We start from the raw sequence: 20,816 nt of genomic DNA, 5'->3' as shown, positions 1-20,816 counted from the left end.
CCCTAAGGATTCTTTATTATAAAATAAAAAAAGTAATACTAAGTACGAATCTCAAATATATAAGTTGTATACAAGTTTTTGATAAAAATTGTAAGCTCTATCAAGAAAAATTGAGTTTTTCATTTTTTTTCCTGTTGGAGTTCATTTTTAATAAAGGAATTGCACGAGGTTTAAAAAGTATTTTTTTAATGTTTAAAGAAGGAGAAATGCTAAAGAGTCCTGAAGTGCATAAATATTGAGCAATGTTTTTTTAAAATAGTGAAATTTATTATTAAAAAATTAGTTTTATGCGAATCTCAAATTTATTCACTTTTTACAAAGAAATTGTATAGTATTTACACATTTCATAACTGCAAATATCATTTCTCTTAAAAGAAAAATAAAATGAATTAACGATCAGGTCTGATAAGAATTGAGCAGTACAGTAACATGGTCCGTTGTAAGTTCCTTACAATATTCTATGTTTTATACTTATTTTTCAATGGAAAATGCTTGTATATCCAATGAGTTTGGCCTATCATTTTGACCGCTCATATATTTAAAAAATTTTAAAAAGTTTTTTATTTACTTAATAATTAAAGGAGTAACTTTTAGTATATTGGTATATTTTTTTAGTTTTTAAAAATATTTAAATATGTTAAAAAAATGTAAAATATAAAAAGAAAAATTTGTACTAGTGGACACTCCCAGCGGACAAAGCTAGCTGATGCGTGAATTAACATATCATAAAGGAATGGAAAATGTTCTCAACATTCTTCATTCTGTTCAATACAATACATTGTGGTTGTATTTATATACTAAAGAAAGAATATTCCATTATAACATAATTCTCAAGATTAAAGGAGAGTGACATGTGTTATAAAATCTCTAGACTATTCTGCATGCAGGGCTAATATTGCTAATATGCCACAGCGAACCAAGTAGGCCTAGAAGAACTGTGAGCTGGAGCGTAAAGTGCAAGATCTGGAGATTGACAAAGGCTTTATAAAAATGTCGGCCAGTTGATCCTTGTTGGAGAGAAAATAACCCTGAAAGGCTTTGGCATGGATTCGATCCCATACAAAATGGTAATCAATGTCAACGTGTTTAGTGAGGGAGTGCATCATAGGATTAGCAGACAAATATATTGCTCCCAAATTGCCACAATAGAGAATAGGAGGTTTGGAGTCTTTGGACAAAGATATTCCAAACTCAAATAGAAGAGCTTGTAGCCATAATAATTCACAGGTAGCATGTGCCAAAACTTTATATTCAGCCTCGATACTCGATCTTGCAATTATAGATTGCTTCCTGGAACTCCAACAAACCAGATTTTTACCATTAAACACACAATATCCTCTAGAAGATTTTTTGTCATTTGGACATTCGACCCAGTCGGCATCGAAAAAGGTAGCCAAAGCAGGAGAGGGAGATGGAGTAATAGCCAAACCATAATCCATAGTATGCTTGAGATAGCGTAAGATACGTTTAACGGCTTGCTAATGAGACAAACAGGGTGCAAGCATAAATTGGCACACTCGATTCACAAAGAAGGCCAAATCTAATTTAGTGACCAACAAGTATTGTAAACTGCTAACAACACTTCTATAGAGAGACAAATCTTCCATAAAAGTATAATCAAAAGCTGACAGTTTTGTAGAGGGGGACAAAGGGCTACTCACAGGCTTACAATTGTTCATATTAGTTTTCTTGAGCAAATCAAGACTGTATCTGCGCTGCGATAAAATAAGTCCTGTAGAATTTCGATGACATTCAAGGCCCAAAAAGTGGTGAAGGTATCCCAAGTTTTTGAGAGGAAAATCAGCTTTCAGTATATCAACAAGTTAAAGCAAAGCATTCGGGTCAGATCCAGTGAGAACAACATCATCCATGTTGCCCAGATGACTAACACAAGAGGGGGGGTGAATTGAGTTGTATTTAAAAAAATAACAATTATAAATCAAATATACAATATAAAATATATACAAAATACGAAACAGTAATAAATATAAAGAGTAAGGGTAAGAGAAAAGCAAACTCAGTATGTTAACGAAGTTCGGCCCCACTGCCTACGTCATTGCCTCAAGCTACTCCTTGAGGATCCTCAAATTCACTATTCAACCTCCTTCAGGTGGAGATAGAAACCTATTATACCTTTGAACAACACCGCTACAAAGGATCCGTGTAGAACACCCTCTACACTTGCAATCAATTTACACGTGTTGATTCAGCTATTCCCTGTGTAAAATACTTTCTACACGCACAAGGGTTATACACACCCTTTTACTGATACAAGAGCTAATAGTGGGTAGGTTATCAGAAAACACTTCTCAATGAGTGAAATAAGAACAATACAACACAAATTATATCTCTCAAAATGAACAAGGATTAAGGCCCAATACTTAGAGAAGAGAGAATTAAAACTTTGAATGAATGTTGTATGCTCTTAATGTTGTAAATGTGAAACTCTCAAATGATCTATTTATAAGCATATGAGACTTCATATTCAAATTTAAAAAGATTCACATGTCAAATATAACATCATTCACTTTTTCAAAAAATTCAAATAAAAGATTCTTTTTTTTCAATTATCAAAGACAACATCATTCATTTTTCAAAAATTTCAAACCTAATCTTTTACTTTTGGCATATGACAAAAGGAGCACACTTTACTTTTCAAAAAATTCAAATCTAATATTTTACTTTTTGCATATGACAAAAGGAGCACACTTTACTTTTCAAATATTTCAAACAAAATCATCTACCTTTTACATAAGTCAAAAAAAGCATCAATCACTTTTAAAAATATTCAAATAAAACATGCACATGTGAAAGATGACAATCAATCATTTTTAATATTTTCAAAATTCAACACTTTAATTAAGGTATGCACATGTAAAGGATGACAATCAATCATCTTTCAAAATTTTTAAATTTGATTTTCAAAAAATTCATGCACATGTGGAAAATGTATTTTAATGCTTTATGATAAAATATTAATTTTGAGTCTTAATCCTAATTTCGAATTTTTAAGAGATTTACAACATTACTCTATGACTTTAATGTGAACTTATTTCCTTCTTGTTCATGCTTGTTTCCTTGATGTGCTTGACTCTATTGTCTAGACAACTTGAGTTTGAAACTCCTTTATTCTTTGAATTCATTTGTTATCATCAAAATCCATGTGTAGATATATAATTATACAAAACTTGAAATCTTGGGTTCAACAATCCACATAGACTAAAAATTAAATTGTCGTAGACTGATGATGATAGATGAACAAAGATGCATAGAATTTAGAGACAATAAAACCCAACTCTAAGATACGTGAACTAAGAGGAGCATATCATGCGCGATGAGCCTGTTTAAGGTTGTATAGTGCTTCGTTAAGTTTACAAATATAGTGGGGGAATTATGGGTGAACAAATCTCAGTAGCTATGACATGAACACTTATTCATCCAAAGTGTCGTGTAAAAAGTCATTTTGCACATCCAATTGATGAATCAATCATCCAAAAGAAACTGCAATTGAGAGCACTAACCTAATGGATGTTGGCTTAATGACAGGGCTAAACATCTCTGAGTAATGAAGCCCCTCAAGCTAACTGTATTATTAGATGTAGGTGGAATCAAAGACCAAGTATTATTAGACAAGAGAGCATCAAATTCTAATTGCATAGCAATGCGCCATTCCTGATTCTTTGAAGCTTCAGTCATTGAGGTGAGCTCCTCGGGTGTCTCGGCGGAAGTGATATGAGCTTGTGGTCGAGGGCCATGCAATGGTGCCGTCAGTGTGAAGTTTCAGAAAGTGGAGATTCGACTTGGCTCGAGTCTACATAGGATGAACAAAGGAAGGGGGCATCAGGGTAGGAAGAGATTAGGGATGAGACGAGAAATGTGCCCTAGATGAAGAAGGGAGTGGGCCAAGTATGTTTGTAGGCTTGGATGAGGAGAATAAAGGCGGAGAGGATATGAGACTTGGGTCAGGTAGAGTAGAGGGTGTAGATGGAATGAGAGATAGAGTTGGGCTAGAGGATACGGGTTGGGTTGTAGGGGATGTGGGCCGAGGGAGATGAGAGAGCTCATGTGACTTTTCTGTATTAATGAACGAGAGATATGTGTTTAGAAGTGGAATGGGATATGGGTTGGGAGAAGAACTTGGGGACAAGCAGGATGTGTGTTTAGAGAAGTAAAAATTTGACTCATCAAATAACACATCTCTAGAAATATAAATGCGAGCAGTCTAATTGTAAGCCACATATTTTAGTATTAAAAATGATCTCTACATGATGCTTGAAAGATAAGAAAGTAGAAGTTACATCAGATTTGCATTTCAACGGAAATAACCACGTAAATCTACTATAATCATCTACAAATGATAGATAATAATGAAAACCACCACAATAAATGACTTGTGCAGGATCCCAGACATCCAAAAATAGAAGTTGAAGTGGAGAAGTGGAACGAGAGGTGGACCGATTATATGGAAGTTGATGAAGTTTGGCTTGACAGTGGGAAGAACATAAGCCAGGCATGGAGGATGAGTGCACGGGAAGAGAAACTTTGGAGATGATTCTATGAACTAGCTGCATGAAAGGATGTCCAAACCTTATGTGCCATTGAAAGGGAGATGCTCGAGTTCCAGTGTACATTTGAGGAAAATGAAGTACAGATGGAAACACATACATTTCATCCTTAGTGTTGCCTTGGAGCAAAATTTTGCTGGTATGAGAGTCATTTACACGAAAAAATGTAGAATAATTTTTTTTTAAAAAAAAAAACATCATTATCTTCACAAAATTTCCTAACAAAAATTAAATTCTTAGAAATGAAATGAACATGATAAGATTTTGAGGGAAGAAATTTGCCAGAATTATAGGGCACAATGGAGCTACCAACATGATGAATTGGAAGAGATGTGCTATCGTGCTATCGTCTATACACACTTGCTTATCACCCTTGTATTTTGTGGGACTAAGAGACAAGTTAGAAAAATCATGTGTAAAGTGATGTATAACAATCGAGTCAAGGTACCAAACGTTGTCAGCCAAATGAGGTGAGAGTAAAGGAGGACGTTGGGACAATGGTGAAGTGGGCCAAAAGAGGGGGTGAAGTTGATTGGAAACTTTGGTTGAATCTATGATAATAAGTGAGGGCAGTATGACCTTGTTTAAGACAAACTTGGCAAGTAGGATGGAAGGGAGAAAAATAGGAAGGGGAAGGTGACCACCATTACGACCACAACCATGCCCTTGATAGCCTCCTCTACCACAATAAAACTCATGGCTTCGATTATGATTATTAATGGGAGGTTTGTAAGTGGTATTTGTAGAGAATTCAATGGTAGCTATAAGATGAATAAGTTGATGAGAGAACTTGGATTCATGAGTAAGCAAATGGCTATAGACCTGAGAGAGACTGAGAGGATCCACGTGAGTAGTTATAGAGGTGACCATAGAATCAAAATCGGAACCCAAACAAGCTAAGAAATATGTGATAAATTCAGAAGATGATAAGGGTTTACCAACTACGACAAGTGTATCTCGAAAGAGTTTTGCCTTTTGGTAACATTCAGCCATATAATCTGAACCTTTCTTTAAAAAAGCCAGCTGATATTAGACTTGTATGATTGTGTTTGAGATTTTGCAGCAAAGAGATCAACTAGAGTGATGACTCACTCAAAAATGAGTAGCACTAATGCTATCCCAAGTGCAGGAGGATGTCGTGTAATAATTAGGAATAAATTCCTAGATCGTCTCCTCAGGGAAAGTTGCTTAAAATTAAACTTGTTTAAAAAAATGTGAAAAACTTCACAAAGAGAAAATAAGAGGATGATATGTACAATGGATGGAAAAGTGCAATGAAAATCAAAATTTACTGGTCGTGAACCAGATTCATGTTTGTTGGTTTTAAGTGCAGCGATGAAATGTAAGGAATTAAAATGCAAGAAAGTAAATTAAAATTACTGAAATTAATAGACTGAAATTTAAAGGAGAAAGAAAAAATAAAAGACATTAAACTGAAATTAAATAAAAACAGGAATTGTAAGGAATAAACTTGTTCTATTCGGAAAGAAGAGGAAGTAAAATGGAAAACTAAAAACCCAGCTGCTTGAAACTAAAACGAAAAAGAAAGTAGATCAAATAAAATTCTGCTGCTTGGTTCTAGCTTCTAAATGAAAATAAAAACAAGTTTTAAAAACTAAAACTCCTCCTCCGTATGAAAGCAAAGCCAGCTGCTTCCAGCTTCTAAAAATGGAAGGAAAATAGGTAAAAACTAAACTAAAAACTGCTGCTCCTTCTAAACAGAAAACAAAATAAGAAAACAACTGAAATAAACTGCCCGAGCTAACAACTGCAAAGTCTGAATGAAAAGCATAAAAACTTTAAACTAAGCTACTGCTCCCGAAAATCGACCCCTCTTCATTTCAGCTTTCTTTCCTTTTATAGCCGTGTGTTGCTGTGTTCATTGCATGTGTAATGTGGTTGCATTGTGATTTTCTTTCTTGCTGCAGCAGCTTTCCAGTCCAAGCCGAAAAAGAAGAATGACTCCCCCTCCAAATTCTGCTGCTGCCTACCCCTGCTTTGCTGCTCGTCCGTTCCCTCTTGCCAGCTATCCAGTCCAGAAGAATGCCCTTTCCTTTCTTCAAGTTAAACCAATCGTTCTCCACTCTACCAAACTGACCCCACTTATCACTTCTTCAATCTCGGCTGCATCCCCTATCAACCAACATCTCACTTCTTTTCTTTAATGAGAGGGCCCACGTTCAGCTAACTTCAGCTAACACACTCATTCCCTACTCACTTTTTCTCCTTTCCTACCCTCTCTACTCATGTAACATACGTAACCTCACCGGATTACTTTAAAATTCCATGCTCACCCACTCTCACGCCTATTCTTTCCGGCTTTTGCTTTTTATTTCTTTTTGTTTGCTCATGACTTTTCTTCACACGTCTCTCCCTCTCTCAACTCCCACCAATTCTGCTGCTGCCTACCCCTTCAGCTAATTCCAATTCCATCCCCTTGCTTTCCGAAAATGTTGACTCTTCTTCTTGCTTATTTTCCTTCATTTCGTGTAGTTGAAAATTCTGTACTCCTCTCTCCAATTCTCTCAATCCGTATCTCTTCCTCAAATGAACGAAAAGTAGCTTGACTAAACGAAAAAGTCGTAGCCCTCTTTCCACTCAAACGAAAAAGGATTCCTTTCTTCTCCTGTGCCATCCGTGAAGTCTGCCAGCCAAGAACCCACCTCACGAAAAATAGCATGAGTGCTCCAGCCGTATGTGAATGATGTTGTTCCTGCTGATGTGTGAGTGCTGCACCGAGTGTGGTTGTTGAGCATGTTTCCGAATGATGTGAGAATGAAGCGTTTCATCCAAACCTTTTAATTCACGTCCAGCTCCCATGTTCTCCTTTTGGGTTTTATTCCCATTACATCAAGCTCTATCTCAAAATCAGTTCATCTTCATCATCAAAATTTCGTTCTCTTGATTTGGCTGATCATCACCATCTCCACCACGTAGAACAGAAGCAAGGGTACTCTTCTTCATCGTCAACAGTTCCAATTGGATTTATTTGAACTGAAAATAAAAATAACACTCAAAAAAATAAATTAAAAGAAAAAATATATTATCACAAATAAACTATATATGTGAGGAAATATTGTTCCATTAAATCATAGTTATAAAATTAAGCATAAACATGATATTAATCAATTAAAAATCGCAACTCGTATTTATGCTTATTAACTATTTTTCCATCTAAAACCAATAATAATATCATGATGAAATTAAAATACATTGGTTTTAAATAACTAAAATATGCAATATTTCAGCTCAATCACACCCCCCAACTAGCTTTTTGCTAATCCTTGAGCAAAATAGTGAAAATTAATTGAGATGAATATTGCATAAAGCTCGAAATTCAAACAAAAACAATCAAACATAATTCTGAATTCTCACAAAAAAATTGATTCGTGACTACTCAACACCAGAAGTTGTATCCACAAGGAAAGTCTCAGTAATTGTTCACATAGAATTGGGCAAATGTATCAGAACTCGAATATTTGTGTGTGGCTAAACTTCTGTATGTTCCTCACTAATAAACATGATTTATCATAGGATTTTTCAACCTTAAGATTAATCATTTTTGATTCTAACTACCTCAAAGCCTAAGGGACTAGCAGTTTTCACGCCAACTCTGTTTAAAGGTTGATCATTCAACCCCCAAAGTTTTGGGTAACTGTTTCTAGCCCTTTATTTAGGAAAACTTACACGATATTTTTTTTTTTTTTTCGTTTTCTTTTCTTTTCTTTTTTTTTTTTTTTTTTTTTTTTTTTTTTTTTTATATAAGGCTCGGTAGTCCTGCAGTTTACTTCTCCTGTTTTAAATCTATGAACATTAATGATGAACACTACAAATGTAAGCATGTGCAAAATGTTCTTTCAAAACTTGCCCTTCATTCTATATAAATTATACTAATTCTCATTTTTGTAAATATTGCATCCCGGTGTTTCAAGTCACTCCTCAACAAGATATGAGGCATCATAAGTCATGTTCTATGCTTAAGGTTGAAAATAAATCTTCACAAAATAATTCTGCTCAACTACTCCACCAAGATACTCAAATCTAACAAACATGCCAGAAGTGTGTGTTAATCGTGCACCTCACAAATTTTATTTTTATTTATATATATATATATTTTTTTTTAATTTGTATTTTTATCTTTTTTTTTTTTTTTTTAACACATTTTTAACAGAAAACCCTCCCCCCAACTAAATGTGACATTGTCCTCAATGTTCAGCAATGAATCTTCGATGATGTATGTTATACAGATATGTATTTGAGCAAGATAAATACTGTAGAACATATATTGAGACGAAAATGATTCAACAGAGAGAAAAATTTCACCTTAGATATTTGAGAGTACACAAGGAGTAGATTTCTGTCAAAGTTAAAAACATAACAGAAAACAAAAGAAGGAAAAACAAAACAAACGAAATGCAAAAATAAATAAAACAAGCAGAATCCTCCAGAATAGTGGACTCAAAACAAAATAAACAAAATGCAAAACAAGCAAGAAAGAAATTTTTTTTTTTTTTTTTTTTTTTTTTTTTTTTTTTTACATAAACTTGAGGTTTTTAGCCTCAAGTTTGAGACGCTCATGCTCTTCATACAGCATCAGGTCATCCTTAGCCATGGGAGCTGGCAAGCGGAATGAAGAATCTAAAAGAGACTTCAAATGTCTATTCTTCTGCCATTCGATTCCTTCCCTTATGTGAGCCTCTTGTGCAATTCGTTGAAGTACAACGATTTGTTCTTTCAGCCTTTCAACCTCATTGTTTTTGGCTTGTACCCTTTGGGAAAAAGCCACAATGGAGGATGAGTAGCGAGTCCCAAGACTCACCAGGTCGTAAATAGCTTCTGAGTCCGACCTATTAGCCATACTATTATTTTCAAGTTGTAACACGGCACTAATGGTGGCTGCAGAAAGAACAGGCGGTTGGGATGCAGAAGGTCTCATGGATTGATCTAGAGGGATGCTTGAGGAATGAGCCATTGACAGAAGACTAGAAACTTAAAAATGAGAAAGTTGGAAGAATGCAGATGAGTTTATGGAGATGAGAATGAAAACTTGATGCGGATTTGATGAAGTTCAGGATTGATTTTATAGAGGTAGCGCAAAGAACAGACGAGTTATCATCCCAGTCAAAAAGTAATCTGATTTCGGTGAAATGACAACTCGGAGCCTCAAATCCCATTTTTCAACAACATCAGGTGATTTCAAATCTCCAGACACTCTTGTCAGATCACGGACGGATCCAACTATTCTTTTAACTTTCAAATCTCCAGCCACTTGTCAGATCACGGACGGATTATTATTCTTTTCAACTATCTACAGTCACACTTGTCGGATCACGGGACGGATCCAACTATTATTTTTTTTTTTTTTTTTTTTATTAAACTATCTACAGTGTCTACTAACGCACCGTTTTATTTAATCCACACCCCCCAACTAGTGAGAGACATAGTTCTTATTGAATCGAACGAAAGAAAACAAAGTGCACAGATCTCAACAAGCAAAACAAACAATCAACATAAAATCAAAGCAAACAAACAAATAAAAAAAAAAAACAAAGCAAATAAAGAAAACTGTAAAGGAGGAAAAACAAATCAAGACACTTCCCTGGGATTTACAATGTACAGCCCACTCCATCGGGATTTGCAAAATTTTTGAAACTGTTTTCTCAGCTCGGAGAGAAACCGACGTTTATTTTGAGTGGACCATTCATAAGGTGTTCTCTCAGTCCCTTGAAATGGTAGAGAAGAATCTGCAAAACAATCAAAAAATTTAAAATCATCTTCATTATCAGAGAAAGGAGAATTTGAGCAAATAAACTTTGGTGTCAAATTCTCCCCTGCATTCAAACCACTTGTGTTATCAAAATGTGCCGGCATCTTGCAAGTGTTGAAAACGTTCAACTTAAGTGCCACGTTCCCAAAGGTAAGTTTCACAACTCCACTTTTGCCAGCTGCCAATCTTTGAGGATAGGGTACCACAGGTTGGTATCCCTTACTCGTTTCAGCATCCGCACTCACAGGCTTTTTTAGTTCTGGTCTCGCCACCTCTGGTTCTTTTTCAGCTTCATCCGTCACTGCTGCATCTTTAGGCGTAGGAGCTATTACCTCTGTGTCTATTGTCATTTCAGGTCGGGGAACTTCCTTCCCACTTCTCAAGGTAAGAACAGCTTCTGCTGTTTCAACAACGTCTCCCTTTTCTTGAGCATCTATTGCAGAGTTCAAGTCGCTGATAGAACTTCTCAGCTCAGCAATGGCCTGCATTGTCTGAGCTTGTCCCTGCATAAAAGCCTGTAATGTTTCCTCAAGGGTTTCATTATGTGGAGGCTGTGCAGGTACATGAGGTTGAAATCCAGGATGAGCTACATAAGGATAGCTCTGAGGATTTTGATATGGCAGATACTGGTGCTGAGGAGGTGGGGACCAACCAGGCTGATCATTTCTCCATGAGAAATTTGGGTGATTATTCCACCCCGGATTATATGTGTTGGAGAAGGGCTGATTTTGTGCTTGATTGACCCAGCTAGTTGATTGGATTGGCTCAGACCAACCTCCTTGAAATACTGGCATGTTATGATACATCGATCGTATATGGTGGAGATGAGTGGTTGATGCAAATGAGATGAGTAAAAAAAATAAAATAACAAGTTTAAATTCAAGTTAGACTACTTTCCCCGGCAACGGCGCCAAAAACTTGACTCACTCAAAAATGAGTAGCACTAATGCTATCCCAAGTGCAGGAGGATGTCGTGTAATAATTAGGAATAAATTCCTAGATCGTCTCCTCAGGGAAAGTTGCTTAAAATTAAACTTGTTTAAAAAAATGTGAAAAACTTCACAAAGAGAAAATAAGAGGATGATATGTACAATGGATGGAAAAGTGCAATGAAAATCAAAATTTACTGGTCGTGAACCAGATTCATGTTTGTTGGTTTTAAGTGCAGCGATGAAATGTAAGGAATTAAAATGCAAGAAAGTAAATTAAAATTACTGAAATTAATAGACTGAAATTTAAAGGAGAAAGAAAAAATAAAAGACATTAAACTGAAATTAAATAAAAACAGGAATTGTAAGGAATAAACTTGTTCTATTCGGAAAGAAGAGGAAGTAAAATGGAAAACTAAAAACCCAGCTGCTTGAAACTAAAACGAAAAAGAAAGTAGATCAAATAAAATTCTGCTGCTTGGTTCTAGCTTCTAAATGAAAATAAAAACAAGTTTTAAAAACTAAAACTCCTCCTCCGTATGAAAGCAAAGCCAGCTGCTTCCAGCTTCTAAAAATGGAAGGAAAATAGGTAAAAACTAAACTAAAAACTGCTGCTCCTTCTAAACAGAAAACAAAATAAGAAAACAACTGAAATAAACTGCCCGAGCTAACAACTGCAAAGTCTGAATGAAAAGCATAAAAACTTTAAACTAAGCTACTGCTCCCGAAAATCGACCCCTCTTCATTTCAGCTTTCTTTCCTTTTATAGCCGTGTGTTGCTGTGTTCATTGCATGTGTAATGTGGTTGCATTGTGATTTTCTTTCTTGCTGCAGCAGCTTTCCAGTCCAAGCCGAAAAAGAAGAATGACTCCCCCTCCAAATTCTGCTGCTGCCTACCCCTGCTTTGCTGCTCGTCCGTTCCCTCTTGCCAGCTATCCAGTCCAGAAGAATGCCCTTTCCTTTCTTCAAGTTAAACCAATCGTTCTCCACTCTACCAAACTGACCCCACTTATCACTTCTTCAATCTCGGCTGCATCCCCTATCAACCAACATCTCACTTCTTTTCTTTAATGAGAGGGCCCACGTTCAGCTAACTTCAGCTAACACACTCATTCCCTACTCACTTTTTCTCCTTTCCTACCCTCTCTACTCATGTAACATACGTAACCTCACCGGATTACTTTAAAATTCCATGCTCACCCACTCTCACGCCTATTCTTTCCGGCTTTTGCTTTTTATTTCTTTTTGTTTGCTCATGACTTTTCTTCACACGTCTCTCCCTCTCTCAACTCCCACCAATTCTGCTGCTGCCTACCCCTTCAGCTAATTCCAATTCCAGCCCCTTGCTTTCCGAAAATGTTGACTCTTCTTCTTGCTTATTTTCCTTCATTTCGTGTAGTTGAAAATTCTGTACTCCTCTCTCCAATTCTCTCAATCCGTATCTCTTCCTCAAATGAACGAAAAGTAGCTTGACTAAACGAAAAAGTCGTAGCCCTCTTTCCACTCAAACGAAAAAGGATTCCTTTCTTCTCCTGTGCCATCCGTGAAGTCTGCCAGCCAAGAACCCACCTCACGAAAAATAGCATGAGTGCTCCAGCCGTATGTGAATGATGTTGTTCCTGCTGATGTGTGAGTGCTGCACCGAGTGTGGTTGTTGAGCATGTTTCCGAATGATGTGAGAATGAAGCGTTTCATCCAAACCTTTTAATTCACGTCCAGCTCCCATGTTCTCCTTTTGGGTTTTATTCCCATTACATCAAGCTCTATCTCAAAATCAGTTCATCTTCATCATCAAAATTTCGTTCTCTTGATTTGGCTGATCATCACCATCTCCACCACGTAGAAGAGGAAGTAAAATGGAAAACTAAAAACCCAGCTGCTTGAAACTAAAACGAAAAAGAAAGTAGATCAAATAAAATTCTGCTGCTTGGTTCTAGCTTCTAAATGAAAATAAAAACAAGTTTTAAAAACTAAAACTCCTCCTCCGTATGAAAGCAAAGCCAGCTGCTTCCAGCTTCTAAAAATGGAAGGAAAATAGGTAAAAACTAAACTAAAAACTGCTGCTCCTTCTAAACAGAAAACAAAATAAGAAAACAACTGAAATAAACTGCCCGAGCTAACAACTGCAAAGTCTGAATGAAAAGCATAAAAACTTTAAACTAAGCTACTGCTCCCGAAAATCGACCCCTCTTCATTTCAGCTTTCTTTCCTTTTATAGCCGTGTGTTGCTGTGTTCATTGCATGTGTAATGTGGTTGCATTGTGATTTTCTTTCTTGCTGCAGCAGCTTTCCAGTCCAAGCCGAAAAAGAAGAATGACTCCCCCTCCAAATTCTGCTGCTGCCTACCCCTGCTTTGCTGCTTGTCCGTTCCCTCTTGCCAGCTATCCAGTCCAGAAGAATGCCCTTTCCTTTCTTCAAGTTAAACCAATCGTTCTCCACTCTACCAAACTGACCCCACTTATCACTTCTTCAATCTCGGCTGCATCCCCTATCAACCAACATCTCACTTCTTTTCTTTAATGAGAGGGCCCACGTTCAGCTAACTTCAGCTAACACACTCATTCCCTACTCACTTTTTCTCCTTTCCTACCCTCTCTACTCATGTAACATACGTAACCTCACCGGATTACTTTAAAATTCCATGCTCACCCACTCTCACGCCTATTCTTTCCGGCTTTTGCTTTTTATTTCTTTTTGTTTGCTCATGACTTTTCTTCACACGTCTCTCCCTCTCTCAACTCCCACCAATTCTGCTGCTGCCTACCCCTTCAGCTAATTCCAATTCCATCCCCTTGCTTTCCGAAAATGTTGACTCTTCTTCTTGCTTATTTTCCTTCATTTCGTGTAGTTGAAAATTCTGTACTCCTCTCTCCAATTCTCTCAATCCGTATCTCTTCCTCAAATGAACGAAAAGTAGCTTGACTAAACGAAAAAGTCGTAGCCCTCTTTCCACTCAAACGAAAAAGGATTCCTTTCTTCTCCTGTGCCATCCGTGAAGTCTGCCAGCCAAGAACCCACCTCACGAAAAATAGCATGAGTGCTCCAGCCGTATGTGAATGATGTTGTTCCTGCTGATGTGTGAGTGCTGCACCGAGTGTGGTTGTTGAGCATGTTTCCGAATGATGTGAGAATGAAGCGTTTCATCCAAACCTTTTAATTCACGTCCAGCTCCCATGTTCTCCTTTTGGGTTTTATTCCCATTACATCAAGCTCTATCTCAAAATCAGTTCATCTTCATCATCAAAATTTCGTTCTCTTGATTTGGCTGATCATCACCATCTCCACCACGTAGAACAGAAGCAAGGGTACTCTTCTTCATCGTCAACAGTTCCAATTGGATTTATTTGAACTGAAAATAAAAATAACACTCAAAAAAATAAATTAAAAGAAAAAATATATTATCACAAATAAACTATATATGTGAGGAAATATTGTTCCATTAAATCATAGTTATAAAATTAAGCATAAACATGATATTAATCAATTAAAAATCGCAACTCGTATTTATGCTTATTAACTATTTTTCCATCTAAAACCAATAATAATATCATGATGAAATTAAAATACATTGGTTTTAAATAACTAAAATATGCAATATTTCAGCTCAATCAAGTGACCCAAATCTCACGAGAGGTAGCAGCACCCAGAACATGAGCAGTTACATTTTAAGATAAGTAGGATATGAGATCGCTTATAATGGCTTGATCTTGTTGTTGCCAAGTCAAGTATTCAAGGTTGGGTGTTTCGAAATTTTCATCAAGTAAGTGGAAAGGAGATGGGAGGGGAAGAATGAAAGGTTGGGGTGGAGAGGTTTGGGAATTTTTTGCCATGGGAGCACCTTAGACTTGAGTCTTATGCGGTTTTGATACCATGCACGAATTAACATATACACGAAGGAATCAAAAATGTTCTCTACATTATTCATTCTATTCAATACAGTACATTGTGGTGGTATTTGTACACTAAAGAAAGAATCTTTTATCATAAAAGAATTATCGAGATTAAAGGAAAAAGTGGCATGTGTTATAAAACCTTCTAGACTATTATGCATTGCTGTCAAGTGCTTGAGTATTTTTTGGTGGAGCAGATGTTGCATCTGATGGTGGAGACGATACAGGGCTGATATTGCTAATAGGCGGTAGCAACACCCTTTTGCAATTTGGGTAGATTTATTACTATCCAGTTTATAGCATCTTCATTGGATTATACAAATGCAAATACAATGAGGAGTTTGGCTAATAGACCCCAAAAAATAATATACATTAGATTATGCAATTTCAAAAGGATATGACTTTTAACTACACTAATTTAGAATGAGAGGTCATATTTGATGGTCACTGTAGCTAAACCAAATTGATTAAACAATATTTTCTCTCTCCCTCGATCCTCCCTTTCCCAAACACATTTTCCCTTTCTTCCTTCCACTGTATTTGATGGGTACTATGGTGGACCAAGTCTTAAATATCCCTTACAAATTCTAGATAGACCAATTACAAGGTCAAGAGTTAAGAAGATTAAGGAAGTAATATAAGAATTGGTATAATTTACTTGGGATGAGTTTTCAAATTCATCTAATAAGACCCCCAACATTCAAGATGGGCTTGAAAGAAGACGAACCAGTTTTGATCTATGTAATACAATCTATGGAAGTGAGCGACATGACTTAGGGTTTCTTATTTAGGCTTATTGTTATGTTTATGTGATTGAAGGATTTGGACTTATTTAATTCATTAAAAAGATTTATATTATTAGCTATAGGAGTTAGTCTAGATTATTTGGGCTGAGGATGTTCAACCTAGGGTTTTGGCCAACCTAGTGTTTGTGCGAAGGCCATATTCGGCCAACTAGGGTTTCTTTGGGAGAAGCCTTATTTCAACTAGGGTTTATTAGGCGAATGGTATTTAAACACAAGTAGCCGCATATTGAGAGTTTAGACTATTGAATGAATAGTTTTCATATTGAGTTAAGTTTTCTCCTCTTATTCTTGAATGAACTTTTGAATTTGTCGAAAGAAACAACTTTTGTGACATTCTCCCTGCAATCTAGGTTCTTGAAACAAATTTTCAATAGGTCTAGATCTCCTTGACTTAATTATTGGCTTTCTTGAGTTGGGATTCAAATTGATTGTGAGTTCAATGGATTTCAATCCTACTGATTCATATAAGTATTTTCCCTCCATTTCTCCCTCCCTCATTTCTTCCTTTCTACTGAGGTTTCTTTCATTTCTCCATACCACCAGTTCGTCGCAGCACCACCTTCCTTTTCACTTCTGCACTCCACTTTTATCGATAAAAGTCCATCCAACGACCTTCTCTCTCCTTTTCCTCGTCTTTTCTATTTCTTGGCCCGAGATTGCTTTTCTCTCCCTCTTCTCTCAATCACAATTCCATGGAAGCTGGTTCTGGTTGTCTCAGGTAGCCCAAGCATATCTCGATTACGTTTCCTTGCTGGTTCCCATTGTCCCAGGTCTGTGAGAGATCTTTGCCTACAAGTCTCTTTATGCGTCGATGATCTCTTTGGGTTAGGATTTCTTCCATTGATCTTTGCTTTCACTTTTTTTGACTCTTTGTCATCTTCACTGAGACTCTTTGGCTGCCGAGAGTCAAGGAATGGAAACAAACCGTTTTCATCTTGTATACTTGTTTATTTTTGTGTATTTTTTAAAATGTGATATTTGTCGTGTTGCTTTCACTTTATATGAGATGAGAGTTTCGGAATTAGGTTGTTGTGAAATATGTTTTGTGTTGACCGAGATGATCTTTCCCCGCTGCAAATCATCAAACGATCTATCCAACGTGGGAAGCAACGACACCGCCAATTTCTTAACGGATTGCTGATGAGCACGCAAGCCTCCAGTGGCCTCCGAACGCCGGTTGAGGGCGGTGACGGAGAGTTTCGCATGAGCTTGTCAATTGGGACCCCGCCTGTGCCTTTCCTTGCGATAATGGACACAGGTAGTGACCTGATATGGACACAGTGCAAGCCATGCACGGCATGTTTCAAGCAACCGACCCCAATTTTTGACCCTGCGCAATCTTCTTCCTTTGCCAATGTCAGCTGCTCTAGTCCATTGTGCAAGAAATGGGCCGATACAAAGTGTGGGAGTAGCTGTCTGTGAGAGATCTTTGCCTACAAGTCTCTTTATGCATCGATGATCTCTTTGGGTTAGGATTTCTTCCATTGATCTTTGCTTTCACTTTTTTTGACTCTTTGTCATCTTCACTGAGACTCTTTGGCTGCCGAGAGTCAAGGAATGGAAACAAACCGTTTTCATCTTGTATACTTGTCTATTTTTGTGTATTTTTTAAAATGTGATATTTGTTGTGTTGCTTTCACTTTATATGAGATGAGAGTTTCGGAATTAGGTTGTTGTGAAATATGTTTTGTGTTGTGGTCAAAGCTGATATTTTCCAAATCTTTGAGACGTTTCTTGTTCTTTTGGTCTTGAATTTATTTTATTTGTTTGTTGATAGTTATTAGAAAATAAATGCACAGGCCACTAGATGATTATATTATACTGCCTCCAAAAATTACAATTGAAAGTTCAATAAATTAATATAATTCAAGAATGAATCACAATGTGTACCACTCATAGAGCATATCTAGTCAAATGATAATCTTTAGAAAATGATTTTAGGTCATATCCTAGTCCATTTGAAATTGTTTCTCATCTTATTTTTCTTTCCTGTCAATAATCTAATAGGATCTACACTCTAAGTCTCACCTTTCTTGTGATGAATGAGTGTCCTTTCTCAACTCTAAAATTCTTTAATCATAGTCAAAATGCAATGTAAAGCCAATGATAACAGTTCTCTTGCACAATGCAATATAAGGATGGTCACCATCTCACCACTTATTATATACACAACATCTATCCACAATGATTTTAACCAAACCAGATGTTCAACCCAGAATCTGTATTTGGACATTGTTAACACAATCAACACAAGTTGACAATTATGAACAAGTTAACACAACCAACCCAAATGTTGCATGCATTGTGAACAAGTTGGCAATTAACATAATCACTTTTGCCTAGATATCTGCAATGATGTCTTTCTTGATATTCATTCCCTTCTGTTGTTTTGCATGTTGTAGAATGAACTTGCAATTATGAAATTCATCAATCTTTTGGTTGAAGTAATGAATTGGGGATTAGGCTAGATATGGGTAATCACATGATTTAGTTTTCATTCTCAAACTAGTAGAAGTGAATTTTCTCTTTATTGTGCGTGTAGTGTGGTTTATATTCCTTTCTCTGTGTTCTTTAAACAATTAAAGAAAATGCTAGAGCTATGCAATGCTAGAGCAGCTAAAAGTTAATTACAATCTATACTCAAAAGATAACCCAATAGATGCACTCTGTGTTTCTTTGTATATATCAGGCCATGCCCTGTTTCAATGTATACTACAATGTTTAAATTTTTGGTGATGGGCTGATTTTGTGGAATTTTTATGTTAATTTGTGGAATGCTGATGTGAATTGTGAAATTTTTGGTGATGGATATTATTATTATTATTATTATTATTATTATTAAATTAGAAAAAATACTATGATTAAATTAATAATATTTTATCATTATTTTAATTATTAGATGGATAATCTAATATAAAAATATGTTTTGAGTGGAATAGCCAAAATGCAAAATCATATAATATTACTTTGCAATAATGTCAATACTCTAAGCCCTTACATTGACTTCATTAGTCAACACGCCTTTTAAGTTTTATTGTCAAAATTTTAAGGCTGCTTCTAGTCCAACCGAGAGGTGGAGGTCTCGAGAGTTTCTACCAATAAGTATAAAATATATATTTTTATTTTATATTTTTTTAAATTATTTTAAACATTTAAAAAAAATTTACAAATTCATTAAAAAATACTCTAAAAATATCAATAACTAGAAACTATCAGGACAATTGGTTAAAGCATTTTCCATCTTTAAAAAATGTGAATAGTTGTGAAAAAAGTTGTGCCTACCAATATTTTTTAAAATATTTGGGAGTCTTTTTCAACTAACGTCTTATAGAAAGGGTAATGTTATTCATTATCTTAATTCTCATCATTTTTTTATTATTTAATAATGTGATATTAGATAATTAGAGATTATTTATTATATTTTATTTGTAAATATATCATATAATAACACATTATAAAATAATAATAAAATAAATAATAAATATTTTTTCTTATGAAAAAAGAGTGCACGAAGTAAATATCATTTCTTTTAGAATAATGTTATTCCCACCGTTGGTAGGTCCCTGGGAGCTATAGCTGGGAATTTTTATTTTTTTGTTTTTATTTTTATTTCATGGTTAAAGAAGTATTTTTTAATAATTTTGCGAATTTTTTTAAAAAAAATATTTAAAAGTATTAAAAAAATACATGTAAAAAAAAAAAAGTCAAAAAACACACACACAAATATAACTAGCGGTAGCTCGCAGCGATGGCTATAGTGCCTCCATTTCTTTTAAGGAAAAATATAGTTGCAAGCATAGTTGTGCACTAATCTGTGCACTAATGTGATGTGATTGGTCAAAAAGTAGATTTTATTGAAAACGGTGTTAATTTAAATTTTAAGTATGAATAAATCAGTGTTGGTACACAGATTAGTGCACAACTGTGCTTGTATGTAGCAAAACTCTTCTTTTAAATTTATTCTTGCCCTTATTGATTCTTCACAGAGAATTTTCTTTTCGAATACACAGCAGAGATTAGATCTCCTGATAAGCTCTAGCACAAAAAGGATGTTGTTTCAGATATAAAATATATCTCATCTCATTTAATTATTATAATTTTTTAATATTTTTATAGAAAAATAATAAATAATTTAATTTATTTAAATTATAAAATAATAATATTAAAAAATAAGATTTTAATAATATTTTATTCAACTTTTATCTCCACTTATTTCATCCTTACTCACCATCCAAACCACTCCTAAAGCCAACTAACTTGATATTTAACAACGTTTAATTTGCATGATTAACGCATAAATGGGAACAACATTTGTGGAACGTGCTAAGTATTTCTACGTATAATCGTGAAGTGCATAAACATCGTATAATCATTTTGAAAAAAATTAGAATTTATTATTAATAAATTAATTTTTTTTTATGTGAGTCTCATATTTTATTTATTTTTTTAAATCGATTGCGTAGCAATTAGGATTACAAATATCTTTTCTCATAAAAAAATATCAACAAGAAGAATGGTTCCCATGGTCGAAGATTTTGATCTCATAATGCAAGATTATCGGCCTATTTTCTCACACCTTGCAACCCCCTAGCTGTCGCTGCTTCTAATTTCCTCTATTTGTGGCACAGATTCTTCAGGCACAAAATGCCTCTCGTTTTGTTCAGAGTCTTTAATTAGTGTCGACGTTATGAAACGCACGAACAATCGGTGGGTCCTGAATGGAGTACAGGGTTTAACTAGACAACTATTTTTAAACCCGGAGGTTGTTCTCCGCGTCATGCTCCTCTGCATTGAACCTAACCAACCGCTAAAATCCCCGATAATGGCGACGATGCCTCCCTTTGCGCCACTATAAACTC

At 35.5% G+C, this 20,816-nt stretch overlaps 3 long non-coding RNA genes across 3 annotated transcripts; all 3 read right to left on the bottom strand.

Annotated features, from left to right (window-relative positions):
• Positions 1 to 6,907: 6,907 nt before the first annotated feature.
• LOC122309222 lies at positions 6,908 to 7,653 on the bottom strand. The gene is made up of 2 exons (XR_006242379.1): positions 7,361 to 7,653; positions 6,908 to 7,295 (listed from the first exon to the last, which is right to left on the bottom strand). It is a non-coding gene; the product is annotated as an uncharacterized LOC122309222 (long non-coding RNA).
• Positions 7,654 to 11,699: 4,046 nt separating this feature from the next.
• LOC122311952 lies at positions 11,700 to 13,103 on the bottom strand. Its single transcript, XR_006242915.1, has 2 exons — positions 12,963 to 13,103; positions 11,700 to 12,897 (listed from the first exon to the last, which is right to left on the bottom strand). It is a non-coding gene; the product is annotated as an uncharacterized LOC122311952 (long non-coding RNA).
• An 855-nt stretch (positions 13,104 to 13,958) lies between these two features.
• On the bottom strand, positions 13,959 to 14,704 carry LOC122311953. The gene is made up of 2 exons (XR_006242916.1): positions 14,412 to 14,704; positions 13,959 to 14,346 (listed from the first exon to the last, which is right to left on the bottom strand). It is a non-coding gene; the product is annotated as an uncharacterized LOC122311953 (long non-coding RNA).
• Between the last annotated feature and the right edge of the window lie 6,112 nt (positions 14,705 to 20,816).

Source organism: Carya illinoinensis, chromosome 5 (assembly GCF_018687715.1).
Source record: "Carya illinoinensis cultivar Pawnee chromosome 5, C.illinoinensisPawnee_v1, whole genome shotgun sequence".
Taxonomy (NCBI): Eukaryota; Viridiplantae; Streptophyta; class Magnoliopsida; order Fagales; family Juglandaceae; genus Carya; species Carya illinoinensis.
This window is presented reverse-complemented; position numbering and strand designations above follow the sequence as displayed.